Genomic DNA, 13,163 nt, shown 5'->3' with positions numbered 1-13,163 from the left:
CACGCACCTAGATAACGTGGGAGAGGCATTACTAGGTGTGAATTCCTCCTCTCCACGCCTGACTATTCCAGTGCGGATTTCTCCATCCGCTAACTCCTTCTTCTCTGCGGTGGCCTTCCTGGACTCTGGTTCTGAAGGAAACTTTATTGAAGCCTCGTTCATCAACAGATTTAACATTCCAGTTACCCGTCTCATCAAACCCTTCTTCATCTCATCTGTGAACGGAGAGAATCTGGACTGCACCGTGCGTTACCGCACAGAACCCTTGCTCATGACCATCAAGAAAAAATTGAATTCTTTGTTTTGCCGAATTGTACCTCAGACATTCTGCTTTGCTTGCCCTGGCTCCAGCGTCACACTTCTACCCTCGACTGGACCACTGGGGACATTAAGTCCTGGGGCGCCTCCTGCCACAAACGTTGCCTTAAGTCAGTACCAATCAGCCAAGTCCCCATCGCTACTCCATTGCCTGGCCTTCCTAAGGCCTACCAGGACTTTGCTGACATCTTTTGTAAAAAGCAAGCAGAGGTCTTGCCACCACATAGACTGTCCTATTGACTTGCTCCCTGGTACCACACCGCCCCGTGGCAGAATGTATCCTCTCTCCGCTCCAGAAACCAAGGCCATGTCTGAATACATTCAGGAAAATCTTAAGAGAGGTTTCATTAGGAAGTCTTCTTCACCAGCCGGAGCGGGGTTCTTCTTCGTTGCCAAGAAGGATGGTTCACTACGCCCCTGCATAGACTATCGCGGCCTCAATAAAATTAAAGTAAAGAACCGCTACTCTCTACCTCTCATCTCTGAGCTCTTTGACTGTCTGCACGGAGCAAACGTTTTTACAAAGCTTGACCTCAGGGGCGCCTATAACCTCATCACAATTCGTGAAGGATATGAGTGGAAAACCGCTTTTAACACCAGAGATGGCCACTTCGAATATCTCGTCATGTCATTTGGACTTTGCAATGCCCCTGCAGTCTTTCAAGATTTTGTCAACAAAATCTTTCGGGACTTACTGTATACCTGCGTAGTTGTCTATCTAGATGACATCCTAATTTTTTCCTCCAACCTTGAGGAACACCGGCTCCATGTCCGTCAAGTGCTCCAGCGCTGTGTAAACCATCTTTATGCCAAATTAGAAAAATGCCTTTTTGAATGCAGCTATCTTCCTTTCCTGGGATAACTGGTCTCTGGACAGGGTCTTCAAATGGATCCTGACAAGCTCTCCACGGTCTTGGATTGGCCACACGCCTCTGGTCTTCGTGCTATCCAGCGCTTCCTCGGATTCGCCAACTACTATCGTCAGTTTATTCCCCACTTCTCCACCATCGTTGCTCCTATTGTGGCACTGACGAAAAAAACGAGAATCCGAGGTCCTGGCCTTCCCAAGCGGATGAAGCTCTTACTCGCCTTAAGGCCGCCTTTGCTTCTGCACCAGTCTTGTCTAGGCCAGATCCACTGAAGCCTTTCTTCCTTGAGGTTGACGCCTCCTCAGTAGGAGCCGGGGCAGTCCTTCTTCAAAGAACCGCTAAGGGAAAAAACGTCACTTGCGGTTTTTTCTCCAAAACTTTTTCTCCTCCTGAAAAAATATATTCTATAGGAGACCGTGAACTGTTGGCCATAAAGTTGGCACTTGAAGAGTGGAGACATCTCCTGGAAGGGTCCCTTCACCCTATCACCATCTACATTGACCATAAAAATCTGTCCTATCTTCAGTCCGTCCAGCGTTTAAAACCTCGCCAGGCCAGGTGGTCGTTGTTCTTTGCCCGCTTCAATTTTCAAATTCATTTTCGTCTTGCAAACAGGAATATCAGGGCTGATGCCTTATCACGTTCCACTGATACCTCCGAAGCTGAGACCCTTCCTCAGCACATCATACCTCCTGAGTGCCTGATCTCTTCTGCTCCTGCTTCTCTGGTGCCAGTTCCTTCAGGAAAAACTTATGTTCCTCCACGTCTTCACCTCCAGATGCTCAAATGGGGGCATTCCTCCCATCTGGCTGGTCACGCCGGAATTAAAAAATCCATACAGTTGATTTCCAGACACTACTGGTGGTCTTCCCTGGAAAAAGATGTGACTGATTTCGTACAGGCCTGTACAGTATGTGCACGTGATAAAACTCCACGCCAGAAGCCTGCTGGTCTTCTCCACCCCCTGCCGGTGCCTGAACAGCCATGGTCACACATAGCCATGTACTTCATCATGGACCTTCCTTCATCTCATGGCAACACCGTCATTTGGGTGGTCGTTGATCGTTTTTCCAAAATGGCTCATTTTGTCCCACTTCCTGGCCTTCCTTCTGCACCACAGTGTGCGAAGCAATTTTTTCTGCAGATTTTTTGTCTCCACGGGCTTCCCTCTGATAGAGGCGTTCAATTTATCTCAAAATTTTGGAGACCACTCTGCACTCAATTAAAGATCAAATTGAATTTCTCGTCCGCCTATCACCCTCAATCCAATGGACAAGTGGAGAGAGTGAACCAAATTATTGGTGACTACCTGCGACATTTTGTCTCCTCCCGTCAAGATGATTGGGTTGACCTGCTACCCTGGGCTGAATTCTCGTACAATTTCAAGAATTCTGAGTCTTCTGCCAAATCTCCATTTTTTGTAGTGTACAGCCATCATCCGCTGCCCACCCTCCCCATTCCCACTTCATCTGAAGTTCCTGCCGTAGATGAATTAACTCAGGACTTCTCATCTATCTGGAAGGAGACTTAAAAGTCGCTCTCACTGGCCTCGTCTTGCATGAAGAGACATGCGGATAAGAAGAGAAGAACTCCTCCTGTCTTTGCTCCTGGTGACAAAGCGTGGCTCTCTGCCAAATACATTCAGTTCCGGGTCCCTAGCTACAAGCTGGGTCCTCATTACATCGGGCCTTTTAAAATCAAAAATCAAATTAATTCTGTCTCCTACAAGCTCCATCTTCCTCCCTCTCTTCGTATTCCTAACTCTTTCCATGTCTCCCTTCTCAAACCCCTCATACTTAACCGTTATTCCCCCAAGGTCACCGCTCCTGCTCCTGTCACTGGGTCCTCTGATGTCTTCTCGGTGAAAGAGATCCTCGCCTTCAAGGTCATTCCCCCCGGAGCGCTCACGGTGTTCTGCTGACAGCAGCGCTCCGGTCTCTGTCTCTGACCGCGAGCGCTGCTGTGGTCATGCCGGCGGGTCATGTCCACTCGCGGATCGCGCCCCGTTCCACTCACCCTCCCCCTCCGGTGTCGGTCTCGTCCCGGCGCGCGCGGCCCCGGTCCCTACGGCACGCGCGCGCCGGCTTTCTAAGATTTAAAGGGCCAGTGCACCGCTAATTGGTGCCTGGCCCAATCAGTCTAATCACCTCCCTAACACATAAATACCCACTTTCCCTTCCTGTCCTTGCCGGATCTTGTTGCCTTGTGCCCTGAGAAAGCGTTTAGTGTGTTCCCTTGCCTGTGTATCCAGACCTTCTGCTGTTGCCCCTGACTATTAACCTTTGCCGCCTGCCCTGACCTTCTGCTACGTCTGACCTCGCCTCTGTCTAGTCCTTGTGTACCGCGCCAGACTCAGCTGCCAGAGAGGTCGAGTCGCTACTGGGGGACATGATCTGGTAGTTACCGCCGCAGCAAGTCCATCCCGCTTTGCGGCAGGCTCTGGTGAACACCAGTAACTACTTAGATACAGTGTGGGGCAGCATTATATTAAGGTTACAGTATGTCTCAGGATTATATTTAGTGGGTACAGTGTATAGCAGTATTATATTCAGGTTACAGTATGTCTCAAGGATTATATTTAGTGGGTGCAGTGAATAGCAGTATTATATTCAGGATACAGTGTGGGCAGTATTTTATTTAGAGTACACTTTCTGGCAAGGTTAAAATTATTACTGTCTTCATGTAGGGGATGAGGATCTGCTGACAAAGTGAGTAGACAATGATGTCTGGATGTCAGACTCTGCAGAGAAGATGGAGGTGAAGGAAGACTTGGTCTCTGGACCAGATGAAGAAGAAAAGATAACAGAGAAGATATCACTCAAGTCAGAAGACATCACTCAGGTCACTGATATCATTGTGTATTCTCCTGACTGTCCCATCAGAGCTGTAGTGTCCTGTAATTTCTGCAGTGATGATGGGTAAAACTGTGTCCAATCTGTGTCTCTCCAGCTGTTACAAAACTACAACTCCCATTGCCAGAAGCTCTCCAGAATGATGGGAGTTTTAGCTTTCCAACAGCTGGAGAACCACTTCAACCGAGGTGATCAGTGGGGGTCTCAGCAGTCAGACCCCCACCAAAAAAATGGGCTGCTTATTATAAAATGCCCGGGCCCTGGGGGGGGGGGTCAGTGGGAGGGGTAGGCCGACTGGGGGGGGCAGGCCTTGAGCTGTGTGAGGGGCCCCGAAATTTCTGATGGCAGCCCTGGTGCACAGTAATCACTTAAGACCCTGTCTATAGATTGTGTCTACCAATTTATGATGATTGTATGGGGACTATTGGTCTGTATATTGTATCTTTAATTCAGTATGATGGTATTAATCAGTCACCCTGTAGTAGTAATATGAGGTTGTGTTGTGGCAGTGTTATTTATTTCTTGTATAGTGTCATGATTGGTAGTTTTTGCCTAGGTTTATTGCTTTTTGCACAGTTACAGCTTGAGGGCAATATGTATGGTATGTTCATCAGATAGACTCTCTAAACAAAGGTTAATGTGCAACTGTCAGCTAGAATATGCTTGTGAAGTTGTACAGCTTTACAATTTCTACAGTCAGAGAGGAGGAGTCCACTCTCTCTCTCTCTCTGCATACAATGCTACTTAAAAAAATTCATCAATGTGTATATGAAAATTTAAAAGAATGGTCTCAATCATGCAAGTAAGTACCTGCATGATTAAGACCGTTATTCATTTTCATATCCACATTGTTGAATTTTTTAAGAGAACTAATAAAAGTGATGCTTTAGTGAACTTGGGGTTTATAGGGTTTTAGTACCCTTTGGGCACTTTATTGTTTGTGTCATTCAACTGCGTAACATAGTCGGTGAGACTTCCAGAGGAATTATAATGCTGTTTTTTGTAAGAATAAAGAAGCCTAATTTATTTATAACGATATGCCTAGAATATGCTTTTGAATCCCTAGTGCACTTTGTGTGCAGCTTCATAAGCATGTTCCGAGGGACAGTGGCGCATTAAACACTCTCTAATACCAACTTTAAGATCACATGAAGAGCAGGAGCACATGACAAAAGAACATGAAGAACTTGATCAGTGCTTAGACAAAATGTTCAATGATCTGCATTTGATTGATACATTTTAAATGCTTATGCTTTAAGTTGAACTTGATGGACATTTGTCTTTTTTCAACTTTACTAACTTTGTAACTATGTAATATAAGAAAACAGAGGGATTTCTGCTATTAGGAACAATTTTACATTTTCCCCTGATATTACAAAAAATAAAAATGTACCAACATAAAAATGACATAAAAATAAAGCCCTCTGTATCCAAAAAAGATACAGCAAATATTTGTAAATAACTAAACAAGAAGAACAAGAAGAAACTTTATAGCTTAGGCTATTTTCACACTGTCGCTGTGAACCGTCCTTAAACGGTTGTTAGTTATTTTTGTGTTTTTTTTTCAGCCTTTATCGGCCGTTATTGGGATGGGGCACAATGGGCAATAACGGGTCCCGATGGATCCCATTTACTATAATGGGGTCCTTTGTGTGCTGTTATTTTGTAGCGGGAGTAGCGGGAGAAAAATACGAGGAAAATAGTATTTTTTCTCCCGCTATTCCTTCGGGCTCCCCTGACGGCCGTCACACTGCCGGGTCCTAACGGCAGTGTGTAAGAAGCCTTAAAAATGTAAATGAACTTAAGAAAATGAAAAGTTTTTAGTCATTAAAGGGAGAAGCTGGTCATGTCTTCAAGTTGTTAAAAGAAGAAACTAAAAATTCTTACTGACTTTGGAAATTTCCCTAGAAGACTTGACTACACAATTGTTAGACACAGTATACTACAGTTTACATACTCAGTATAATACATATGTAAACTGCAAAGCAAAGATCTCCTATTACAGCTGGTCTATGGCAAGCTGTTATAGAAGTTCTATCAAAGCTGGCATGGAGTTCTTCGGAAGGCTTTTGTTGGCCACGAGAACTGATAAGCACCCAATGATTGCATCACAAGGGGCCATCAGAGATATCACAGGGCTAGAACCTGTCATCTAACCCCCTAGATGCAGCAGTTGCTATTGACTTAAACAGAGGGTTGAATGACCAATATCAGAGCTAACTCCAACACCCAGGGATGGACTGGCCATTGGACATACCAGGCATTTGCCTGGTGGACCGGGCCATCCATCTGCCCTGGCACCGTTTTTTGTTTTTTTTAAACAAATGCTGTTCTCAACTGACCCCCACCCCCTCCCCCTTTCATCCCACCGCGAGGATTCCTTCTCTAGTTGTGCAGCTCCAGGCCATCCCTGGCTTCAGGTAAACTCAGCCGGAGTAGGGACACTGCCCCTTTAAGAGCAACAGACGTCCATGTGCAGGGACGCCCCTGACGTCACAGACTTTTCCCTTCCCCAGCTGCTCCACCACCGCCAAGAGCTACAGCTTCTATAAAGTGCAGACTGCGGAGGTGAATGGGGGATGGGTTGTCAGCAGGGTGCTATCACATAAATTTAAAATTTGGGTGGGCAGATGAGTGTGGGGGATGAAAGAGGGGGTGGGGGTGTGGGATTGATTTGTGGCAATGGAAGATGACAGGGGGCTCAGGGGCGCTGCTGAGTCTGGAGGATGACAGAGGGGATTGGGGGAGGATGGCTGCTGAGTGAGGAGGATGACAGGGGCTTTGGGGGTTGGCTGCAGAGTGTGGATGATGACAGAGGGGCTTGGGGGGGTAGCTGTGGAGTGTGGAGGATGACAGAGGGGCTTGGGGAGATGGCTGCAGAGTGTGGAGGATGACAGAGGGGCTTCGGGGGGTGACTTCAGAGTGTGGAGGATGACAGAAGGGCTTGGGGGGATGGCTGCGGAGTGTGGAGGATGACAGAGGGTTTGCAACAAATTGGTTTTTTTTTTTTTAAACTTTATTTATAAATTTTCATATAACACAAACCAGTACAGTTATGCACCTATTAAAGGAGCAGAACCAACAGAACAACAGTAAGGTCCTCAATATATAAAGTATAAAACAAGGAATGAGAGACCACCAATACAATCATAATCATAATACACATATCATAATACACATATCAGAGTGAGATACATCGTGCATATACAATTAGCTAATCTACGACCCTAATTGAGGTCGAACAACTGTCCGTCCACTGGGACAGAGTAGCTATACGGCTATTAGAAGCCCCACACCTCTTCGCTATCAATCCCTCCAACACGAGGTTACTATGCACCTCCGCCAGAATGGCAGGAAGACCCGGCACCTCGGTCGACTTCCACCTCCGAGCAATGTGAGCCCTCACAACTGTCAGAATATGATATAAAATGGTCATATAATGCGGGGGAACTTGTTCTAGGGACAGGAATAGTAGCGCACTCTCTGGGCCCCATGAGAAGGGGCAATCCACTAGGTTGTCCAATAACTTTTTAATTTCGGTCCAAAGAGGTGCAATTAACGGGCAAGTCCACCACACGTGTAGCAAGGTACCACTTTCCCGGTTACATCGCCAACACACTGGGGAGGTGGTAGGGTATATTTTAGCCAGACGAACCGGCGTGTAGTACCATCGGTATAGAAGCTTCCTAGAAGCTTCGAAATGATTAACACATTTAGAATATTTTTTGTGCATGTCAAAGACAAAGCTCCACTGCTCAGCTGTGAATCTGCGTGCCAGGTCCTCCTCCCATCTGGACTTAAACGTACTGACCATTTCCCCCTCCGCCTCAGTCAAAGCTACATAAGCAAGGGAGATACCCCTAGTAAAGGAGTCTCTGCACAGGAAATGATGTTCATACGCAGTGCGAGGCCGAGAGCTATCCCAAGGGAGGGATCTCAAAAAATGTCTAAGCCTCAAATATTTGTAAAAGTCTTTCTGTGATATAGAGAACATGCGTACAATATCAGTGAAAGGCATCAACCCATTAGCATCGCTAATCAATGCCACAGTGAGGATGCCCGCATCTATCCAGGGCTTAAAATCTATATCTAGAATATAGTCTCCTATAGCAGCTAAAGGGATATCCTTCACTCTAGGTGGACAAAGACTTTTAATTCGCGCCACCTTACTCCACAACCTGATAGCAGCCGCAATAGTAGAGAAAGGAGAAGAGGGAGCAAAGGTAGGGTTAAAGCGCAATGCCCAGAGAAAGTTATTAAAATTAGAAACATTGAGGACAGCAGCTTCAATATCTACCCACAGGGGGGGAGCGTCCTGCCACCACCATTTTTTAAGCTGATCGAGTAGAACAGCGTGATAGTACATTTTAAGGTTCGGCACCCCCATACCCCCCTCATGCACAGGGCGATATAATATATTCGCACCAACCCTAGGGTGCTTACCATCCCAAATAAATCGTAAGAGCATTCTCTGTAGTTGTGAGAGGAAGGAGGCGGGCACTATCATCGGCAGGCATCTAAAAAAATATAAAATTTTAGGGAGCAGCATCATCTTAGCAGTGGCAACACGTCCCGCCCATGAGACAGGAAGCTTGGAGAGGTTATCAATTTCTTTGGTAAGCAGGGACCGCACAACAGCAAAATTAGAAGCAATTGTCTTATCAGGCAACGCAGTAAGGACTATGCCTAGGTAAGGAATCTGGTCAGTGACCCATTGAAAGGGATATTTAGCTTGTAGTACTCTCTGTTGCTCAGTGGGTATCTGCAATGGTAAGATACACGACTTTGTGGGGTTAATCTTATAAAAGCTAACTCGGCTAAAGGCATCAATAATGTCCATAACTGGGCCTAAAGAGCTCAGGGGGTTGGAGAGACTAATGATAACATCGTCGGCAAACAAGCCAATCCTGTGGTCGACTTTACCTATTTGAATGCCCGCAATGTCTGGGGAGTCCCTGATGGATTGGGCAAGCGGCTCCATAACTAAGGTAAATATAAGGGGGGATAGTGGGCACCCCTGCCTTGTCCCATTGCTAAGTGAGAAACTATTAGAAAGGGTACCCATCGTGTAAATTCTAGCAGATGGGAGCGTATATAGTGCCATAATGGCGGATTCCAAAGAGTGGGGAAAACCAAACTTACGCAGCACACTTCGCAAATATCCCCAGTGCACTCGATCGAACGCCTTCTCCGCATCAAGGGATAGCAAGAGAGAAGGCGTCCGATCGGAATGCGCTTTTGTGATGATGTCGAGAAAGCGTCTCGTACCATCCACCGTTTGACGACCCTTGACGAAGCCAACCTGGTCCCTGTGAATTAGGTCCGGCAAAACCCTATTCAACCTAGCAGCAAGAGCCAGGGCATACAATTTAATATCACTATTTAGGAGAGAGATTGGTCTGTAATTTAGGGTAGAGTCCAGTGGCTTACCAGGTTTAGGTATGGTAATGACCAGAGCATCCAACATCTCCTTAGGGGGCACACCATTCTCCTTAATACGGTTAAAGGCTCTGGTCAAAAAGGGAGCTACGGAAGGGCCAAATCGCTTATAGAATTCATTTGTAATACCATCAGGGCCAGGTGACTTCGAGGGCTTGAGGGAACGCACACATTCAAGAATTTCTTCTGTGGAGAAGGGAGAGCAAAGATCAGATGCTTGGTCCGCGGACAGAGAGGGGAGGGACATAGAGGACAGAAAAGAAGAGATAACTGCATCATCAGGCTGTGGAGTAGCAATGTCATGTTGAAGATTGTATAATTTGCTATAAAAATCTGCAAAACAATTGGCTATACTTTGAGGGTCAGTAACTATAGAACCATCAGATTTAGTAAGGAAGGGGATTCTCCCCTTATCCTGACGTTGTTTAAGTTGTTTAGCCAGTATAGAGCCAGATCTATTACCCTGCCAATACCATGTCATTTTGAGCCTTCTCAGTGCCATCTCATAGCTGTGTAAAGAGAGGGAGTGTAGGGTAGCACTAACCTGAGAAATTTCTCCTACTAGTGATGGAGAGTACGAGGTCTTATTGCGCCTATGTAATTCCGCAAGGCGCTGTTGGAGTTCTAGTGTTTTGGTCTGGCGGAGCTTCCTGTCATAGGCTGTTTGGCTAATAAAGTGGCCCCTAATTGTAGCCTTAAACGCACACCAAAGCATGGGGTCTGTGACATCACCAGTATCATTAATGCGGAAGTAGGCATCAACCGCCAACTTGGTCACTTCAGAGTATTCAGGATTATGGAGTATTAGTGGGTTGAGTCTCCAAATATAGGTCGGGCGGGGGCTATGCGATTCTTTAATGGTTACGCTTATGGGGGAATGGTCCGACCATTCTATGGGCATAATTTGGGCCTCTGAAACCAATGATAGGAGAGAGTGGGAGGTAAGGGCGTAATCTATTCTGGTGTATATCTTATGCACATGAGAAAAGAAGGTGAAGTCCCTTTCCGTGGGGTGGGATATACGCCAAACATCATATAGGTCATTTTGGGACACACTAGTGAAGAAACCTGTGGGTTCTTTTTTCAAACTGGGCGAAGTAGAATCTACACTAGGCCACATGGTCATATTAAAATCTCCTAGCAGTAGGCAGTGTCCCCTTCTCAAGGACTCCAATTTGCGCAAGAATGCCCTGAGGAAGGTACACTGTTTCGCATTAGGCGCATATAAGGAGCCTAAGGTATATTGAACATTGTTTAGTAAGCACACAATAATTATAAAACGACCTCTATCATCTATCACAGAGTGCTGGACAGTAACCGTCAGGGTGTTCTTAAATGCAATCGCCACTCCCCCCTTCTTGTGAACAGCATGCGCTTGATAGATATGTGGATATCTCTTATTTTGGAGTCTATGGGCATCTAGGGCTAATAAATGGGATTCTTGTATACAGAGGACATCGGCCGCCAGGCGTCTAGCCTCCCTCCACACCAGAGACCTTTTATACGGTGAGTTAAGACCCCGCACATTCATAGACACAACCTTAATAACCATAATTAAAGTATACATCAACGCAAAGCAGAACCATTAGCACAGTAAACTGAAAAGGAGCAGGTACTCCCGTCGAAGAGGATACATCTACACTTAGCAGCTCGCAAGAGGAGCCTCTCATATCCATTATCAGAGAAAGTAAGTGATGGAGGACCAACGGGACAGAAAACAAGTAAACAGAACGAACAACAAAGAACAAATAAATTGAGCAAGCAGTAGTAAAGACCATGTGGTAGGTCTTAATGGGGGTAGATAAGTACATTCGACTGCAGTTAGGCCGAATGTTTAAACATTCAGGAAAAGTATCCAGAGCACTAAGAGGATAAGTAACCCAAAAGATGGGGAAGGATACCCCAGTCGCAAGCCAGTGAGACAAGTCGGACAGGCCTGTCTAAAGGCAGAGGAACAGTTCATGTCTTGATTTTTTTTTTGCGGTGGGAGACAACCTTCCATTCCTCAGCTATCTTTGCAGCATGTGGTATGTCCAGGGACCTCTGAGCAGTCAGATCAACAGGCAAGTTCCATTCCGCACACAGTTGCAAAAGGGTCTCCGGGGAAGAGACCACATGTTTGGACCCCTTATTGGTGATAATCAATTTCACAGGGAATTCCCATTTATAAGGGATCCCTTTTTCTCTGAGAGCTTTAGTCCCTGCACTGAACTCACGTCTCCTGGCTAGAGTGGCAGCAGATAGATCCGTGTAAAGTTGGAGTCCCGAATACCCATCTGGTAGGGAGGGTGAGGAGCGCGCCACCAACATCAATTGCTCCTTAATATGGTAAAAGTGAAGGCGCAGAATCACATCCCTTGGTGTAGCAGCAGGTAGGGTTTTGGGCTTAGGGAGCCTGTGGACTCTGTCCATTAGCAGATCTAGGGTGGAAGCCTGAGGCAGCAACAATGCAAAATAATCCGTTAGGAAGGTGTTGAGGTCCTCCGTTTTCACAGACTCCGGCACCCCTCTCACCCTTAAATTGTTTCGGCGAGACCTGTCCTCCATATCAGCTATCTTAAGTTGAAGAGCGGCAACCTCATCCTCCAGGCCATTAGCTAAGTCCACTACTTCATTATGAGAAGAGGTGAGTTCCGCCATCTTGTTCTCAATGTGCGATGTGCGGTGTCCAAGAGAGGAGATCTCATGCTGTATATTGGACACGGCTGCCTTAATGTCACCCTGAATGGAGGTATGTAACTCAGCGAGAAGCCCCCTCATAATAGGTTCAGTTAGGGGCGCCGACGGAGAGCTCCCATCAGGGCCTCCTGGGCCTCTAGTATGCAGGGTCCCCGCTCCCAGTGGCTTGGAGGAGATCGGGGAAAACGGTACCTGCGGGTCCTGCTGCACCGAAGGCGACCAGCCTGTCAGGAGAATCGGAGGAGTTGAAGGAGAAGCCTCCAGGGCGCAGCCCGTCTGAGAGGACGAAGACGCTGGTGAGGCACTTCCAGTAGCCGGAGACGCTGACCCGCACTGAGCCGCGCCATCTTGTGAGGCCTCTGCAGCAGGAAAGAACGCCGTGAGCTTCAGTGGGCTCTTTTTCCCTCGCCTCCGGGTCATCATCAGGTGCCCCGATAGTTCAGGTACCGGTGGGCACAATTGCCGTAGCGATATGCTCAGGATCAATGCTGTTTAGCCGCTATTAGGCCTGGGCTGCAGCGGAGCACAAGGTTTATGCGACCGCCGCCATGCACTGCAGGACACGCCCCCCCGCAACAAATTGGTTTTAAACTATGCAGCCCTTTTTGGTATGCCCGAGCTAATTTTTGTTCCCGTCCAGCCCCGCCAACACCAGTCGGCAATTGTGGTTATCAACTGCAAATAGCAGCCAACAGCTGCTAGTTAAGAAGTGCTCTCCACTCCTGAGCTTGCTCCATTGCTAATGCCCCAATGACATGTATACATGCCATGGATTGTTGACAGGTTAACATCTATCTTTCTCTTCTTGCTCACTGATATTTATTATCAGTGCAGTAAGGAATGGACAAAATAAATTTCTGCTATTTCCCTATTTATATAGGTAGCTTACTAACAGCCACCCAACATATTAGTCAACAAATGTGTTACTCACACAGGTTAAAATGTCTCCTTTGAGGATGCAGACCTGTGGATTTTATATCCCTTTAGAGACGCAAGTTCACCACAG

The sequence above is a fragment of the Hyla sarda genome, chromosome 7 (genome assembly GCF_029499605.1).
Source record: "Hyla sarda isolate aHylSar1 chromosome 7, aHylSar1.hap1, whole genome shotgun sequence".
Classification (NCBI taxonomy): Eukaryota; Metazoa; Chordata; class Amphibia; order Anura; family Hylidae; genus Hyla; species Hyla sarda.
Note: the sequence above shows the minus strand (reverse complement) of the source record.